This window comes from Phyllobates terribilis, unplaced genomic scaffold (assembly GCF_046119375.1).
Source record: "Phyllobates terribilis strain yellow unplaced genomic scaffold, ASM4611937v1 Scaffold_8__6_contigs__length_399053987, whole genome shotgun sequence".
In the NCBI taxonomy this organism is placed as follows: Eukaryota; Metazoa; Chordata; class Amphibia; order Anura; family Dendrobatidae; genus Phyllobates; species Phyllobates terribilis.
In genome coordinates this window covers 347,127,199-347,142,044 of record NW_027362768.1, presented here as the reverse complement: position 1 = coordinate 347,142,044, position 14,846 = coordinate 347,127,199, and the positions used below count along the sequence as shown (strand labels likewise).

Sequence of the window (14,846 nt, the reverse complement as noted above, 5' to 3'; positions counted from 1 at the left end):
CATTGCCACATTCCGTCTACTGCAGGCGGGATACCTGGATGGCTGAATGTCACTGAGAAGCTCACAGAGACCGCCATAAGCAACAGTTTAAAAGAATGCCACAGACTAATCAACCAAACTTTTTGGGTTGGTTTCTCTTTTATAGTCTGCAGGCATTAAATGAAAGAAGTCAGTGTTCCAGCAGAGGGAGACAACGTTTCAGAAAAGGCATTGTAGCAAACCAAAAAAGAAATTTTAAGCGCAGCAGAGTAACCAGCTCACATACCTGTTAGCTCAGGTGAGTTTAAAAGGCTGCTGTTGATAACAAGGGCAATTGCTAAATAGATAGTGTGTGTGCAACAATATACTGAAAGGTCAATTATATTGTGCAGCTTATCTCACCACCTGTAGTTATTTAGGTGAAAGCTCCAAAATGCTTGCCTAATATGTCTGTTTATCCAAAAGGAAGTATAGAGGGAGAGCTAGATAGATAGCATTGCATTACATTACATGGCAATGCAATGCACAGTTGCTGAAGTTGAACCAAAATGAGCTTGTCATCTGGCTTCTGCAACTTTTAACATGAAAAATCCAATGAGGAGAAGAAAAGCAAAGCCAAAGAGTCCATCCCAAAATCCGACAAACAAGCCAAATGAACAAAAAGCATTGAATTCAATTCTTTCTGATTTTAGAAACTGCATTAAAGAAGGGGTGCACCGGTCCTGGAGATACTGCAATACCAGGTCAATGCGTGGAGTGGACAGAGCAAGCTCTTTTTCCATCTCCCTGTTCTAAAAATCCATTTAATATATGGTCCCCAGATAGGGGACGTATCAGATATTAAACTGATAAGAACAGATACTACACTTGATCTTAGCCAAAAGGCCGAGAAGCGATAACCAGAATTGGTTTCCGACTACGGTGCCACCCAAGGATTCTGAAAAGTCCATTTGTGGAGATGGCCACCTGGACTCCCGTTAAGAAGACATGCTGTCAACCTCTAGATCCCTCACATGCCTGCACTTTTCGGCTTGCTGCTGCTGCAATCCACGCGTTTTAGATCTGCATAACTCCACCTCTTTTAGCACAGTACCCTCAACCCCCGGCTGTTCCCACCCGCCTCAACACCGTTGGAAGGGAGGAGAACCAATTAAGGCGGGGGGGGGGGTGGAACGAGCAGCTGTCTACCCTTAGCAGGAGGGTTGCTGATTAATTACCTCTCCTGCTGCTGCTGCTGCTGCTGGCTGTCCAGCAGCAGACTGAAGGTGGCTGCTGCTGTGCGCAGGTATATAAAGGCTCAGAGCCTATTATGACACGCGCAGCCAGCGTTCCATTGCCACATTCCGTCTACTGCAGGCGGGATACCTGGATGGCTGAATGTCACTGAGAAGCTCACAGAGACCGCCATAAGCAACAGTTTAAAAGAATGCCACAGACTAATCAACCAAACTTTTTGGGTTGGTTTCTCTTTTATAGTCTGCAGGCATTAAATGAAAGAAGTCAGTGTTCCAGCAGAGGGAGACAACGTTTCAGAAAAGGCATTGTAGCAAACCAAAAAAGAAATTTTAAGCGCAGCAGAGTAACCAGCTCACATACCTGTTAGCTCAGGTGAGTTTAAAAGGCTGCTTTTGATAACAAGGGCATTTGCTAAATAGATGGTGTGTGTGCAACAATATACTGAAAGGTCAATTATATTGTGCAGCTTATCTCACCACCTGTAGTTATTTAGGTGAAAGCTCCAAAATGCTTGCCTAATATGTCTGTTTATCCAAAAGGAAGTATAGAGGGAGAGCTAGATAGATAGCATTGCATTACATTACATGGCAATGCAATGCACAGTTGCTGAAGTTGAACCAAAATGAGCTTGTCATCTGGCTTCTGCAACTTTTAACATGAAAAATCCAATGAGGAGAAGAAAAGCAAAGCCAAAGAGTCCATCCCAAAATCCGACAAACAAGCCAAATGAACAAAAAGCATTGAATTCAATTCTTTCTGATTTTAGAAACTGCATTAAAGAAGGGGTGCACCGGTCCTGGAGATACTGCAATACCAGGTCAATGCGTGGAGTGGACAGAGCAAGCTCTTTTTCCATCTCCCTGTTCTAAAAATCCATTGAATATATGGTCCCCAGATAGGGGACGTATCAGATATTAAACTGATAAGAACAGATACTACACTTGATCTTAGCCAAAAGGCCGAGAAGCGATAACCAGAATTGGTTTCCGACTACGGTGCCACCCAAGGATTCTGAAAAGTCCATTTGTGGAGATGGCCACCTGGACTCCCGTTAAGAAGACATGCTGTCAACCTCTAGATCCCTCACATGCCTGCACTTTTCGGCTTGCTGCTGCTGCAATCCACGCGTTTTAGATCTGCATAACTCCACCTCTTTTAGCACAGTACCCTCAACCCCCGGCTGTTCCCACCCGCCTCAACACCGTTGGAAGGGAGGAGAACCAATTAAGGCGGTGGGGGGGGGTGGAACGAGCAGCTGTCTACCCTTAGCAGAAGGGTTGCTGATTAATTACCTCTCCTGCTGCTGCTGCTGCTGCTGGCTGTCCAGCAGCAGACTGAAGGTGGCTGCTGCTGTGCGCGGGTATATAAAGGCTCAGAGCCTATTATGACACGCGCAGCCAGCGTTCCATTGCCACATTCCGTCTACTGCAGGCGGGATACCTGGATGGCTGAATGTCACTGAGAAGCTCACAGAGACCGCCATAAGCAACAGTTTAAAAGAATGCCACAGACTAATCAACCAAACTTTTTGGGTTGGTTTCTCTTTTATAGTCTGCAGGCATTAAATGAAAGAAGTCAGTGTTCCAGCAGAGGGAGACAACGTTTCAGAAAAGGCATTGTAGCAAACCAAAAAATAAATTTTAAGCGCAGCAGAGTAACCAGCTCACATACCTGTTAGCTCAGGTGAGTTTAAAAGGCTGCTGTTGATAACAAGGGCATTTGCTAAATAGATGGTGTGTGTGCAACAATATACTGAAAGGTCAATTATATTGTGCAGCTTATCTCACCACCTGTAGTTATTTAGGTGAAAGCTCCAAAATGCTTGCCTAATATGTCTGTTTATCCAAAAGGAAGTATAGAGGGAGAGCTAGATAGATAGCATTGCAGTACATTACATGGCAATGCAATGCACAGTTGCTGAAGTTGAACCAAAATGAGCTTGTCATCTGGCTTCTGCAACTTTTAACATGAAAAATCCAATGAGGAGAAGAAAAGCAAAGCCAAAGAGTCCATCCCAAAATCCGACAAACAAGCCAAATGAACAAAAAGCATTGAATTCAATTCTTTCTGATTTTAGAAACTGCATTAAAGAAGGGGTGCACCGGTCCTGGAGATACTGCAATACCAGGTCAATGCGTGGAGTGGACAGAGCAAGCTCTTTTTCCATCTCCCTGTTCTAAAAATCCATTTAATATATGGTCCCCAGATAGGGGACGTATCAGATATTAAACTGATAAGAACAGATACTACACTTGATCTTAGCCAAAAGGCCGAGAAGCGATAACCAGAATTGGTTTCCGACTACGGTGCCACCCAAGGATTCTGAAAAGTCCATTTGTGGAGATGGCCACCTGGACTCCCGTTAAGAAGACATGCTGTCAACTTCTAGATCCCTCACATGCCTGCAATTTTCGGCTTGCTGCTGCTGCAATCCACGCGTTTTAGATCTGCATAACTCCACCTCTTTTAGCACAGTACCCTCAACCCCCGGCTGTTCCCACCCGCCTCAACACCGTTGGAAGGGAGGAGAACCAATTAAGGCGCGGGGGGGGTGGAACGAGCAGCTGTCTACCCTTAGCAGGAGGGTTGCTGATTAATTACCTCTCCTGCTGCTGCTGCTGCTGCTGGCTGTCCAGCAGCAGACTGAAGGTGGCTGCTGCTGTGCGCAGGTATATAAAGGCTCAGAGCCTATTATGACACGCGCAGCCAGCGTTCCATTGCCACATTCCGTCTACTGCAGGCGGGATACCTGGATGGCTGAATGTCACTGAGAAGCTCACAGAGACCGCCATAAGCAACAGTTTAAAAGAATGCCACAGACTAATCAACCAAACTTTTTGGGTTGGTTTCTCTTTTATAGTCTGCAGGCATTAAATGAAAGAAGTCAGTGTTCCAGCAGAGGGAGACAACGTTTCAGAAAAGGCATTGTAGCAAACCAAAAAAGAAATTTTAAGCGCAGCAGAGTAACCAGCTCACATACCTGTTAGCTCAGGTGAGTTTAAAAGGCTGCTGTTGATAACAAGGGCATTTGCTAAATAGATGGTGTGTGTGCAACAATATACTGAAAGGTCAATTATATTGTGCAGCTTATCTCACCACCTGTAGTTATTTAGGTGAAAGCTCCAAAATGCTTGCCTAATATGTCTGTTTATCCAAAAGGAAGTATAGAGGGAGAGCTAGATAGATAGCATTGCATTACATTACATGGCAATGCAATGCACAGTTGCTGAAGTTGAACCAAAATGAGCTTGTCATCTGGCTTCTGCAACTTTTAACATGAAAAATCCAATGAGGAGAAGAAAAGCAAAGCCAAAGAGTCCATCCCAAAATCCGACAAACAAGCCAAATGAACAAAAAGCATTGAATTCAATTCTTTCTGATTTTAGAAACTGCATTAAAGAAGGGGTGCACCGGTCCTGGAGATACTGCAATACCAGGTCAATGCGTGGAGTGGACAGAGCAAGCTCTTTTTCCATCTCCCTGTTCTAAAAATCCATTTAATATATGGTCCCCAGATAGGGGACGTATCAGATATTAAACTGATAAGAACAGATACTACACTTGATCTTAGCCAAAAGGCCGAGAAGCGATAACCAGAATTGGTTTCCGACTACGGTGCCACCCAAGGATTCTGAAAAGTATATTTGTGGAGATGGCCACCTGGACTCCCGTTAAGAAGACATGCTGTCAACCTCTAGATCCCTCACATGCCTGCACTTTTCGGCTTGCTGCTGCTGCAATCCACGCGTTTTAGATCTGCATAACTCCACCTCTTTTAGCACAGTACCCTCAACCCCCGGCTGTTCCCACCCGCCTCAACACCGTTGGAAGGGAGGAGAACCAATTAAGGCGGGGGGGGGGGTGGAACGAGCAGCTGTCTACCCTTAGCAGGAGGGTTGCTGATTAATTACCTCTCCTGCTGCTGCTGCTGCTGCTGGCTTTCCAGCAGCAGACTGAAGGTGGCTGCTGCTGTGCGCAGGTATATAAAGGCTCAGAGCCTATTATGACACGCGCAGCCAGCGTTCCATTGCCACATTCCGTCTACTGCAGGCGGGATACCTGGATGGCTGAATGTCACTGAGAAGCTCACAGAGACCGCCATAAGCAACAGTTTAAAAGAATGCCACAGACTAATCAACCAAACTTTTTGGGTTGGTTTCTCTTTTATAGTCTGCAGGCATTAAATGAAAGAAGTCAGTGTTCCAGCAGAGGGAGACAACGTTTCAGAAAAGGCATTGTAGCAAACCAAAAAAGAAATTTTAAGCGCAGCAGAGTAACCAGCTCACATACCTGTTAGCTCAGGTGAGTTTAAAAGGCTGCTGTTGATAACAAGGGCAATTGCTAAATAGATAGTGTGTGTGCAACAATATACTGAAAGGTCAATTATATTGTGCAGCTTATCTCACCACCTGTAGTTATTTAGGTGAAAGCTCCAAAATGCTTGCCTAATATGTCTGTTTATCCAAAAGGAAGTATAGAGGGAGAGCTAGATAGATAGCATTGCATTACATTACATGGCAATGCAATGCACAGTTGCTGAAGTTGAACCAAAATGAGCTTGTCATCTGGCTTCTGCAACTTTTAACATGAAAAATCCAATGAGGAGAAGAAAAGCAAAGCCAAAGAGTCCATCCCAAAATCCGACAAACAAGCCAAATGAACAAAAAGCATTGAATTCAATTCTTTCTGATTTTAGAAACTGCATTAAAGAAGGGGTGCACCGGTCCTGGAGATACTGCAATACCAGGTCAATGCGTGGAGTGGACAGAGCAAGCTCTTTTTCCATCTCCCTGTTCTAAAAATCCATTTAATATATGGTCCCCAGATAGGGGACGTATCAGATATTAAACTGATAAGAACAGATACTACACTTGATCTTAGCCAAAAGGCCGAGAAGCGATAACCAGAATTGGTTTCCGACTACGGTGCCACCCAAGGATTCTGAAAAGTCCATTTGTGGAGATGGCCACCTGGACTCCCGTTAAGAAGACATGCTGTCAACCTCTAGATCCCTCACATGCCTGCACTTTTCGGCTTGCTGCTGCTGCAATCCACGCGTTTTAGATCTGCATAACTCCACCTCTTTTAGCACAGTACCCTCAACCCCCGGCTGTTCCCACCCGCCTCAACACCGTTGGAAGGGAGGAGAACCAATTAAGGCGGGGGGGGGGGGTGGAACGAGCAGCTGTCTACCCTTAGCAGGAGGGTTGCTGATTAATTACCTCTCCTGCTGCTGCTGCTGCTGCTGGCTGTCCAGCAGCAGACTGAAGGTGGCTGCTGCTGTGCGCAGGTATATAAAGGCTCAGAGCCTATTATGACACGCGCAGCCAGCGTTCCATTGCCACATTCCGTCTACTGCAGGCGGGATACCTGGATGGCTGAATGTCACTGAGAAGCTCACAGAGACCGCCATAAGCAACAGTTTAAAAGAATGCCACAGACTAATCAACCAAACTTTTTGGGTTGGTTTCTCTTTTATAGTCTGCAGGCATTAAATGAAAGAAGTCAGTGTTCCAGCAGAGGGAGACAACGTTTCAGAAAAGGCATTGTAGCAAACCAAAAAAGAAATTTTAAGCGCAGCAGAGTAACCAGCTCACATACCTGTTAGCTCAGGTGAGTTTAAAAGGCTGCTGTTGATAACAAGGGCATTTGCTAAATAGATGGTGTGTGTGCAACAATATACTGAAAGGTCAATTATATTGTGCAGCTTATCTCACCACCTGTAGTTATTTAGGTGAAAGCTCCAAAATGCTTGCCTAATATGTCTGTTAATCCAAAAGGAAGTATAGAGGGAGAGCTAGATAGATAGCATTGCATTACATTACATGGCAATGCAATGCACAGTTGCTGAAGTTGAACCAAAATGAGCTTGTCATCTGGCTTCTGCAACTTTTAACATGAAAAATCCAATGAGGAGAAGAAAAGCAAAGCCAAAGAGTCCATCCCAAAATCCGACAAACAAGCCAAATGAACAAAAAGCATTGAATTCAATTCTTTCTGATTTTAGAAACTGCATTAAAGAAGGGGTGCACCGGTACTGGAGATACTGCAATACCAGGTCAATGCGTGGAGTGGACAGAGCAAGCTCTTTTTCCATCTCCCTGTTCTAAAAATCCATTTAATATATGGTCCCCAGATAGGGGACGTATCAGATATTAAACTGATAAGAACAGATACTACACTTGATCTTAGCCAAAAGGCCGAGAAGCGATAACCAGAATTGGTTTCCGACTACGGTGCCACCCAAGGATTCTGAAAAGTCCATTTATGGAGATGGCCACCTGGACTCCCGTTAAGAAGACATGCTGTCAACCTCTAGATCCCTCACATGCCTGCACTTTTCGGCTTGCTGCTGCTGCAATCCACGCGTTTTAGATCTGCATAACTCCACCTCTTTTAGCACAGTACCCTCAACCCCCGGCTGTTCCCACCCGCCTCAACACAGTTGGAAGGGAGGAGAACCAATTAAGGCGGGGGGGGGGGTGGAACGAGCAGCTGTCTACCCTTAGCAGGAGGGTTGCTGATTAATTACCTCTCCTGCTGCTGCTGCTGCTGGCTGTCCAGCAGCAGACTGAAGGTGGCTGCTGCTGTGCGCAGGTATATAAAGGCTCAGAGCCTATTATGACACGCGCAGCCAGCGTTCCATTGCCACATTCCGTCTACTGCAGGCGGGATACCTGGATGGCTGAATGTCACTGAGAAGCTCACAGAGACTGCCATAAGCAACAGTTTAAAAGAATGCCACAGACTAATCAACCAAACTTTTTGGGTTGGTTTCTCTTTTATAGTCTGCAGGCATTAAATGAAAGAAGTCAGTGTTCCAGCAGAGGGAGACAACGTTTCAGAAAAGGCATTGTAGCAAACCAAAAAAGAAATTTTAAGCGCAGCAGAGTAACCAGCTCACATACCTGTTAGCTCAGGTGAGTTTAAAAGGCTGCTGTTGATAACAAGGGCATTTGCTAAATAGATGGTGTGTGTGCAACAATATACTGAAAGGTCAATTATATTGTGCAGCTTATCTCACCACCTGTAGTTATTTAGGTGAAAGCTCCAAAATGCTTGCCTAATATGTCTGTTTATCCAAAAGGAAGTATAGAGGGAGAGCTAGATAGATAGCATTGCATTACATTACATGGCAATGCAATGCACAGTTGCTGAAGTTGAACCAAAATGAGCTTGTCATCTGGCTTCTGCAACTTTTAACATGAAAAATCCAATGAGGAGAAGAAAAGCAAAGCCAAAGAGTCCATCCCAAAATCCGACAAACAAGCCAAATGAACAAAAAGCATTGAATTCAATTCTTTCTGATTTTAGAAACTGCATTAAAGAAGGGGTGCACCGGTCCTGGAGATACTGCAATACCAGGTCAATGCGTGGAGTGGACAGAGCAAGCTCTTTTTCCATCTCCCTGTTCTAAAAATCCATTTAATATATGGTCCCCAGATAGGGGACGTATCAGATATTAAACTGATAAGAACAGATACTACACTTGATCTTAGCCAAAAGGCCGAGAAGCGATAACCAGAATTGGTTTCCGACTACGGTGCCACCCAAGGATTCTGAAAAGTCCATTTGTGGAGATGGCCACCTGGACTCCCGTTAAGAAGACATGCTGTCAACCTCTAGATCCCTCACATGCCTGCACTTTTCGGCTTGCTGCTGCTGCAATCCACGCGTTTTAGATCTGCATAACTCCACCTCTTTTAGCACAGTACCCTCAACCCCCGGCTGTTCCCACCCGCCTCAACACAGTTGGAAGGGAGGAGAACCAATTAAGGCGGGGGGGGGGGGTGGAACGAGCAGCTGTCTACCCTTAGCAGGAGGGTTGCTGATTAATTACCTCTCCTGCTGCTGCTGCTGCTGGCTGTCCAGCAGCAGACTGAAGGTGGCTGCTGCTGTGCGCAGGTATATAAAGGCTCAGAGCCTATTATGACACGCGCAGCCAGCGTTCCATTGCCACATTCCGTCTACTGCAGGCGGGATACCTGGATGGCTGAATGTCACTGAGAAGCTCACAGAGACCGCCATAAGCAACAGTTTAAAAGAATGCCACAGACTAATCAACCAAACTTTTTGGGTTGGTTTCTCTTTTATAGTCTGCAGGCATTAAATGAAAGAAGTCAGTGTTCCAGCAGAGGGAGACAACGTTTCAGAAAAGGCATTGTAGCAAACCAAAAAAGAAATTTTAAGCGCAGCAGAGTAACCAGCTCACATACCTGTTAGCTCAGGTGAGTTTAAAAGGCTGCTGTTGATAACAAGGGCATTTGCTAAATAGATGGTGTGTGTGCAACAATATACTGAAAGGTCAATTATATTGTGCAGCTTATCTCACCACCTGTAGTTATTTAGGTGAAAGCTCCAAAATGCTTGCCTAATATGTCTGTTTATCCAAAAGGAAGTATAGAGGGAGAGCTAGATAGATAGCATTGCATTACATTACATGGCAATGCAATGCACAGTTGCTGAAGTTGAACCAAAATGAGCTTGTCATCTGGCTTCTGCAACTTTTAACATGAAAAATCCAATGAGGAGAAGAAAAGCAAAGCCAAAGAGTCCATCCCAAAATCCGACAAACAAGCCAAATGAACAAAAAGCATTGAATTCAATTCTTTCTGATTTTAGAAACTGCATTAAAGAAGGGGTGCACCGGTCCTGGAGATACTGCAATACCAGGTCAATGCGTGGAGTGGACAGAGCAAGCTCTTTTTCCATCTCCCTGTTCTAAAAATCCATTTAATATATGGTCCCCAGATAGGGGACGTATCAGATATTAAACTGATAAGAACAGATACTACACTTGATCTTAGCCAAAAGGCCGAGAAGCGATAACCAGAATTGGTTTCCGACTACGGTGCCACCCAAGGATTCTGAAAAGTCCATTTGTGGAGATGGCCACCTGGACTCCCGTTAAGAAGACATGCTGTCAACCTCTAGATCCCTCACATGCCTGCACTTTTCGGCTTGCTGCTGCTGCAATCCACGCGTTTTAGATCTGCATAACTCCACCTCTTTTAGCACAGTACCCTCAACCCCCGGCTGTTCCCACCCGCCTCAACACCGTTGGAAGGGAGGAGAACCAATTAAGGCGGGGGGGGGTGGAACGAGCAGCTGTCTACCCTTAGCAGGAGGGTTGCTGATTAATTACCTCTCCTGCTGCTGCTGCTGCTGCTGGCTGTCCAGCAGCAGACTGAAGGTGGCTGCTGCTGTGCGCAGGTATATAAAGGCTCAGAGCCTATTATGACACGCGCAGCCAGCGTTCCATTGCCACATTCCGTCTACTGCAGGCGGGATACCTGGATGGCTGAATGTCACTGAGAAGCTCACAGAGACCGCCATAAGCAACAGTTTAAAAGAATGCCACAGACTAATCAACCAAACTTTTTGGGTTGGTTTCTCTTTTATAGTCTGCAGGCATTAAATGAAAGAAGTCAGTGTTCCAGCAGAGGGAGACAACGTTTCAGAAAAGGCATTGTAGCAAACCAAAAAAGAAATTTTAAGCGCAGCAGAGTAACCAGCTCACATACCTGTTAGCTCAGGTGAGTTTAAAAGGCTGCTGTTGATAACAAGGGCATTTGCTAAATAGATGGTGTGTGTGCAACAATATACTGAAAGGTCAATTATATTGTGCAGCTTATCTCACCACCTGTAGTTATTTAGGTGAAAGCTCCAAAATGCTTGCCTAATATGTCTGTTTATCCAAAAGGAAGTATAGAGGGAGAGCTAGATAGATAGCATTGCATTACATTACATGGCAATGCAATGCACAGTTGCTGAAGTTGAACCAAAATGAGCTTGTCATCTGGCTTCTGCAACTTTTAACATGAAAAATCCAATGAGGAGAAGAAAAGCAAAGCCAAAGAGTCCATCCCAAAATCCGACAAACAAGCCAAATGAACAAAAAGCATTGAATTCAATTCTTTCTGATTTTAGAAACTGCATTAAAGAAGGGGTGCACCGGTCCTGGAGATACTGCAATACCAGGTCAATGCGTGGAGTGGACAGAGCAAGCTCTTTTTCCATCTCCCTGTTCTAAAAATCCATTTAATATATGGTCCCCAGATAGGGGACGTATCAGATATTAAACTGATAAGAACAGATACTACACTTGATCTTAGCCAAAAGGCCGAGAAGCGATAACCAGAATTGGTTTCCGACTACGGTGCCACCCAAGGATTCTGAAAAGTCCATTTGTGGAGATGGCCACCTGGACTCCCGTTAAGAAGACATGCTGTCAACCTCTAGATCCCTCACATGCCTGCACTTTTCGGCTTGCTGCTGCTGCAATCCACGCGTTTTAGATCTGCATAACTCCACCTCTTTTAGCACAGTACCCTCAACCCCCGGCTGTTCCCACCCGCCTCAACACCGTTGGAAGGGAGGAGAACCAATTAAGGCGGGGGGGGGGGGTGGAACGAGCAGCTGTCTACCCTTAGCAGGAGGGTTGCTGATTAATTACCTCTCCTGCTGCTGCTGCTGCTGCTGGCTGTCCAGCAGCAGACTGAAGGTGGCTGCTGCTGTGCGCAGGTATATAAAGGCTCAGAGCCTATTATGACACGCGCAGCCAGCGTTCCATTGCCACATTCCGTCTACTGCAGGCGGGATACCTGGATGGCTGAATGTCACTGAGAAGCTCACAGAGACCGCCATAAGCAACAGTTTAAAAGAATGCCACAGACTAATCAACCAAACTTTTTGGGTTGGTTTCTCTTTTATAGTCTGCAGGCATTAAATGAAAGAAGTCAGTGTTCCAGCAGAGGGAGACAACGTTTCAGAAAAGGCATTGTAGCAAACCAAAAAAGAAATTTTAAGCGCAGCAGAGTAACCAGCTCACATACCTGTTAGCTCAGGTGAGTTTAAAAGGCTGCTGTTGATAACAAGGGCATTTGCTAAATAGATGGTGTGTGTGCAACAATATACTGAAAGGTCAATTATATTGTGCAGCTTATCTCACCACCTGTAGTTATTTAGGTGAAAGCTCCAAAATGCTTGCCTAATATGTCTGTTTATCCAAAAGGAAGTATAGAGGGAGAGCTAGATAGATAGCATTGCATTACATTACATGGCAATGCAATGCACAGTTGCTGAAGTTGAACCAAAATGAGCTTGTCATCTGGCTTCTGCAACTTTTAACATGAAAAATCCAATGAGGAGAAGAAAAGCAAAGCCAAAGAGTCCATCCCAAAATCCGACAAACAAGCCAAATGAACAAAAAGCATTGAATTCAATTCTTTCTGATTTTAGAAACTGCATTAAAGAAGGGGTGCACCGGTCCTGGAGATACTGCAATACCAGGTCAATGCGTGGAGTGGACAGAGCAAGCTCTTTTTCCATCTCCCTGTTCTAAAAATCCATTTAATATATGGTCCCCAGATAGGGGACGTATCAGATATTAAACTGATAAGAACAGATACTACACTTGATCTTAGCCAAAAGGCCGAGAAGCGATAACCAGAATTGGTTTCCGACTACGGTGCCACCCAAGGATTCTGAAAAGTCCATTTGTGGAGATGGCCACCTGGACTCCCGTTAAGAAGACATGCTGTCAACCTCTAGATCCCTCACATGCCTGCACTTTTCGGCTTGCTGCTGCTGCAATCCACGCGTTTTAGATCTGCATAACTCCACCTCTTTTAGCACAGTACCCTCAACCCCCGGCTGTTCCCACCCGCCTCAACACCGTTGGAAGGGAGGAGAACCAATTAAGGCGGGGGGGGGGGGGGGTGGAACGAGCAGCTGTCTACCCTTAGCAGGAGGGTTGCTGATTAATTACCTCTCCTGCTGCTGCTGCTGCTGCTGGCTGTCCAGCAGCAGACTGAAGGTGGCTGCTGCTGTGCGCAGGTATATAAAGGCTCAGAGCCTATTATGACACGCGCAGCCAGCGTTCCATTGCCACATTCCGTCTACTGCAGGCGGGATACCTGGATGGCTGAATGTCACTGAGAAGCTCACAGAGACCGCCATAAGCAACAGTTTAAAAGAATGTCACAGACTAATCAACCAAACTTTTTGGGTTGGTTTCTCTTTTATAGTCTGCAGGCATTAAATGAAAGAAGTCAGTGTTCCAGCAGAGGGAGACAACGTTTCAGAAAAGGCATTGTAGCAAACCAAAAAAGAAATTTTAAGCGCAGCAGAGTAACCAGCTCACATACCTGTTAGCTCAGGTGAGTTTAAAAGGCTGCTGTTGATAACAAGGGCATTTGCTAAATAGATGGTGTGTGTGCAACAATATACTGAAAGGTCAATTATATTGTGCAGCTTATCTCACCACCTGTAGTTATTTAGGTGAAAGCTCCAAAATGCTTGCCTAATATGTCTGTTTATCCAAAAGGAAGTATAGAGGGAGAGCTAGATAGATAGCATTGCATTACATTACATGGCAATGCAATGCACAGTTGCTGAAGTTGAACCAAAATGAGCTTGTCATCTGGCTTCTGCAACTTTTAACATGAAAAATCCAATGAGGAGAAGAAAAGCAAAGCCAAAGAGTCCATCCCAAAATCCGACAAACAAGCCAAATGAACAAAAAGCATTGAATTCAATTCTTTCTGATTTTAGAAACTGCATTAAAGAAGGGGTGCACCGGTCCTGGAGATACTGCAATACCAGGTCAATGCGTGGAGTGGACAGAGCAAGCTCTTTTTCCATCTCCCTGTTCTAAAAATCCATTTAATATATGGTCCCCAGATAGGGGACGTATCAGATATTAAACTGATAAGAACAGATACTACACTTGATCTTAGCCAAAAGGCCGAGAAGCGATAACCAGAATTGGTTTCCGACTACGGTGCCACCCAAGGATTCTGAAAAGTCCATTTGTGGAGATGGCCACCTGGACTCCCGTTAAGAAGACATGCTGTCAACCTCTAGATCCCTCACATGCCTGCACTTTTCGGCTTGCTGCTGCTGCAATCCACGCGTTTTAGATCTGCATAACTCCACCTCTTTTAGCACAGTACCCTCAACCCCCGGCTGTTCCCACCCGCCTCAACACCGTTGGAAGGGAGGAGAACCAATTAAGGCGGGGGGGGGGGGGTGGAACGAGCAGCTGTCTACCCTTAGCAGGAGGGTTGCTGATTAATTACCTCTCCTGCTGCTGCTGCTGCTGCTGGCTGTCCAGCAGCAGACTGAAGGTGGCTGCTGCTGTGCGCAGGTATATAAAGGCTCAGAGCCTATTATGACACGCGCAGCCAGCGTTCCATTGCCACATTCCGTCTACTGCAGGCGGGATACCTGGATGGCTGAATGTCACTGAGAAGCTCACAGAGACCGCCATAAGCAACAGTTTAAAAGAATGTCACAGACTAATCAACCAAACTTTTTGGGTTGGTTTCTCTTTTATAGTCTGCAGGCATTAAATGAAAGAAGTCAGTGTTCCAGCAGAGGGAGACAACGTTTCAGAAAAGGCATTGTAGCAAACCAAAAAAGAAATTTTAAGCGCAGCAGAGTAACCAGCTCACATACCTGTTAGCTCAGGTGAGTTTAAAAGGCTGCTGTTGATAACAAGGGCATTTGCTAAATAGATGGTGTGTGTGCAACAATATACTGAAAGATCAATTATATTGTGCAGCTTATCTCACCACCTGTAGTTATTTAGGTGAAAGCTCCAAAATGCTTGCCTAATATGTCTGTTT

At 45.2% G+C, this 14,846-nt stretch overlaps 11 non-coding genes across 11 annotated transcripts; all 11 read right to left on the bottom strand.

The window, feature by feature from the left end:
• Nucleotides 1–685: 685 nt before the first annotated feature.
• LOC141158354 (U2 spliceosomal RNA) lies at nucleotides 686–876 on the bottom strand. Its single transcript, XR_012248385.1, has one exon. It is a non-coding gene; the product is annotated as a U2 spliceosomal RNA (small nuclear RNA).
• Nucleotides 877–1,995: 1,119 nt separating this feature from the next.
• LOC141159790 (U2 spliceosomal RNA) lies at nucleotides 1,996–2,186 on the bottom strand. Its single transcript, XR_012249788.1, has one exon. It is a non-coding gene; the product is annotated as a U2 spliceosomal RNA (small nuclear RNA).
• A 1,120-nt stretch (nucleotides 2,187–3,306) lies between these two features.
• On the bottom strand, nucleotides 3,307–3,497 carry LOC141158353 (U2 spliceosomal RNA). The gene has a single exon (XR_012248384.1). It is a non-coding gene; the product is annotated as a U2 spliceosomal RNA (small nuclear RNA).
• A 1,118-nt stretch (nucleotides 3,498–4,615) lies between these two features.
• On the bottom strand, nucleotides 4,616–4,806 carry LOC141158352 (U2 spliceosomal RNA). The gene has a single exon (XR_012248383.1). It is a non-coding gene; the product is annotated as a U2 spliceosomal RNA (small nuclear RNA).
• Nucleotides 4,807–5,925: 1,119 nt separating this feature from the next.
• Nucleotides 5,926–6,116, bottom strand: LOC141158351 (U2 spliceosomal RNA). The gene has a single exon (XR_012248382.1). It is a non-coding gene; the product is annotated as a U2 spliceosomal RNA (small nuclear RNA).
• A 1,120-nt stretch (nucleotides 6,117–7,236) lies between these two features.
• Nucleotides 7,237–7,427, bottom strand: LOC141159829 (U2 spliceosomal RNA). Its single transcript, XR_012249824.1, has one exon. It is a non-coding gene; the product is annotated as a U2 spliceosomal RNA (small nuclear RNA).
• A 1,116-nt stretch (nucleotides 7,428–8,543) lies between these two features.
• LOC141158350 (U2 spliceosomal RNA) lies at nucleotides 8,544–8,734 on the bottom strand. The gene has a single exon (XR_012248381.1). It is a non-coding gene; the product is annotated as a U2 spliceosomal RNA (small nuclear RNA).
• Nucleotides 8,735–9,851: 1,117 nt separating this feature from the next.
• LOC141158349 (U2 spliceosomal RNA) lies at nucleotides 9,852–10,042 on the bottom strand. The gene has a single exon (XR_012248380.1). It is a non-coding gene; the product is annotated as a U2 spliceosomal RNA (small nuclear RNA).
• Nucleotides 10,043–11,159: 1,117 nt separating this feature from the next.
• On the bottom strand, nucleotides 11,160–11,350 carry LOC141158348 (U2 spliceosomal RNA). Its single transcript, XR_012248379.1, has one exon. It is a non-coding gene; the product is annotated as a U2 spliceosomal RNA (small nuclear RNA).
• Nucleotides 11,351–12,470: 1,120 nt separating this feature from the next.
• Nucleotides 12,471–12,661, bottom strand: LOC141158347 (U2 spliceosomal RNA). Its single transcript, XR_012248378.1, has one exon. It is a non-coding gene; the product is annotated as a U2 spliceosomal RNA (small nuclear RNA).
• A 1,123-nt stretch (nucleotides 12,662–13,784) lies between these two features.
• On the bottom strand, nucleotides 13,785–13,975 carry LOC141158346 (U2 spliceosomal RNA). The gene has a single exon (XR_012248377.1). It is a non-coding gene; the product is annotated as a U2 spliceosomal RNA (small nuclear RNA).
• Nucleotides 13,976–14,846: the final 871 nt, after the last annotated feature.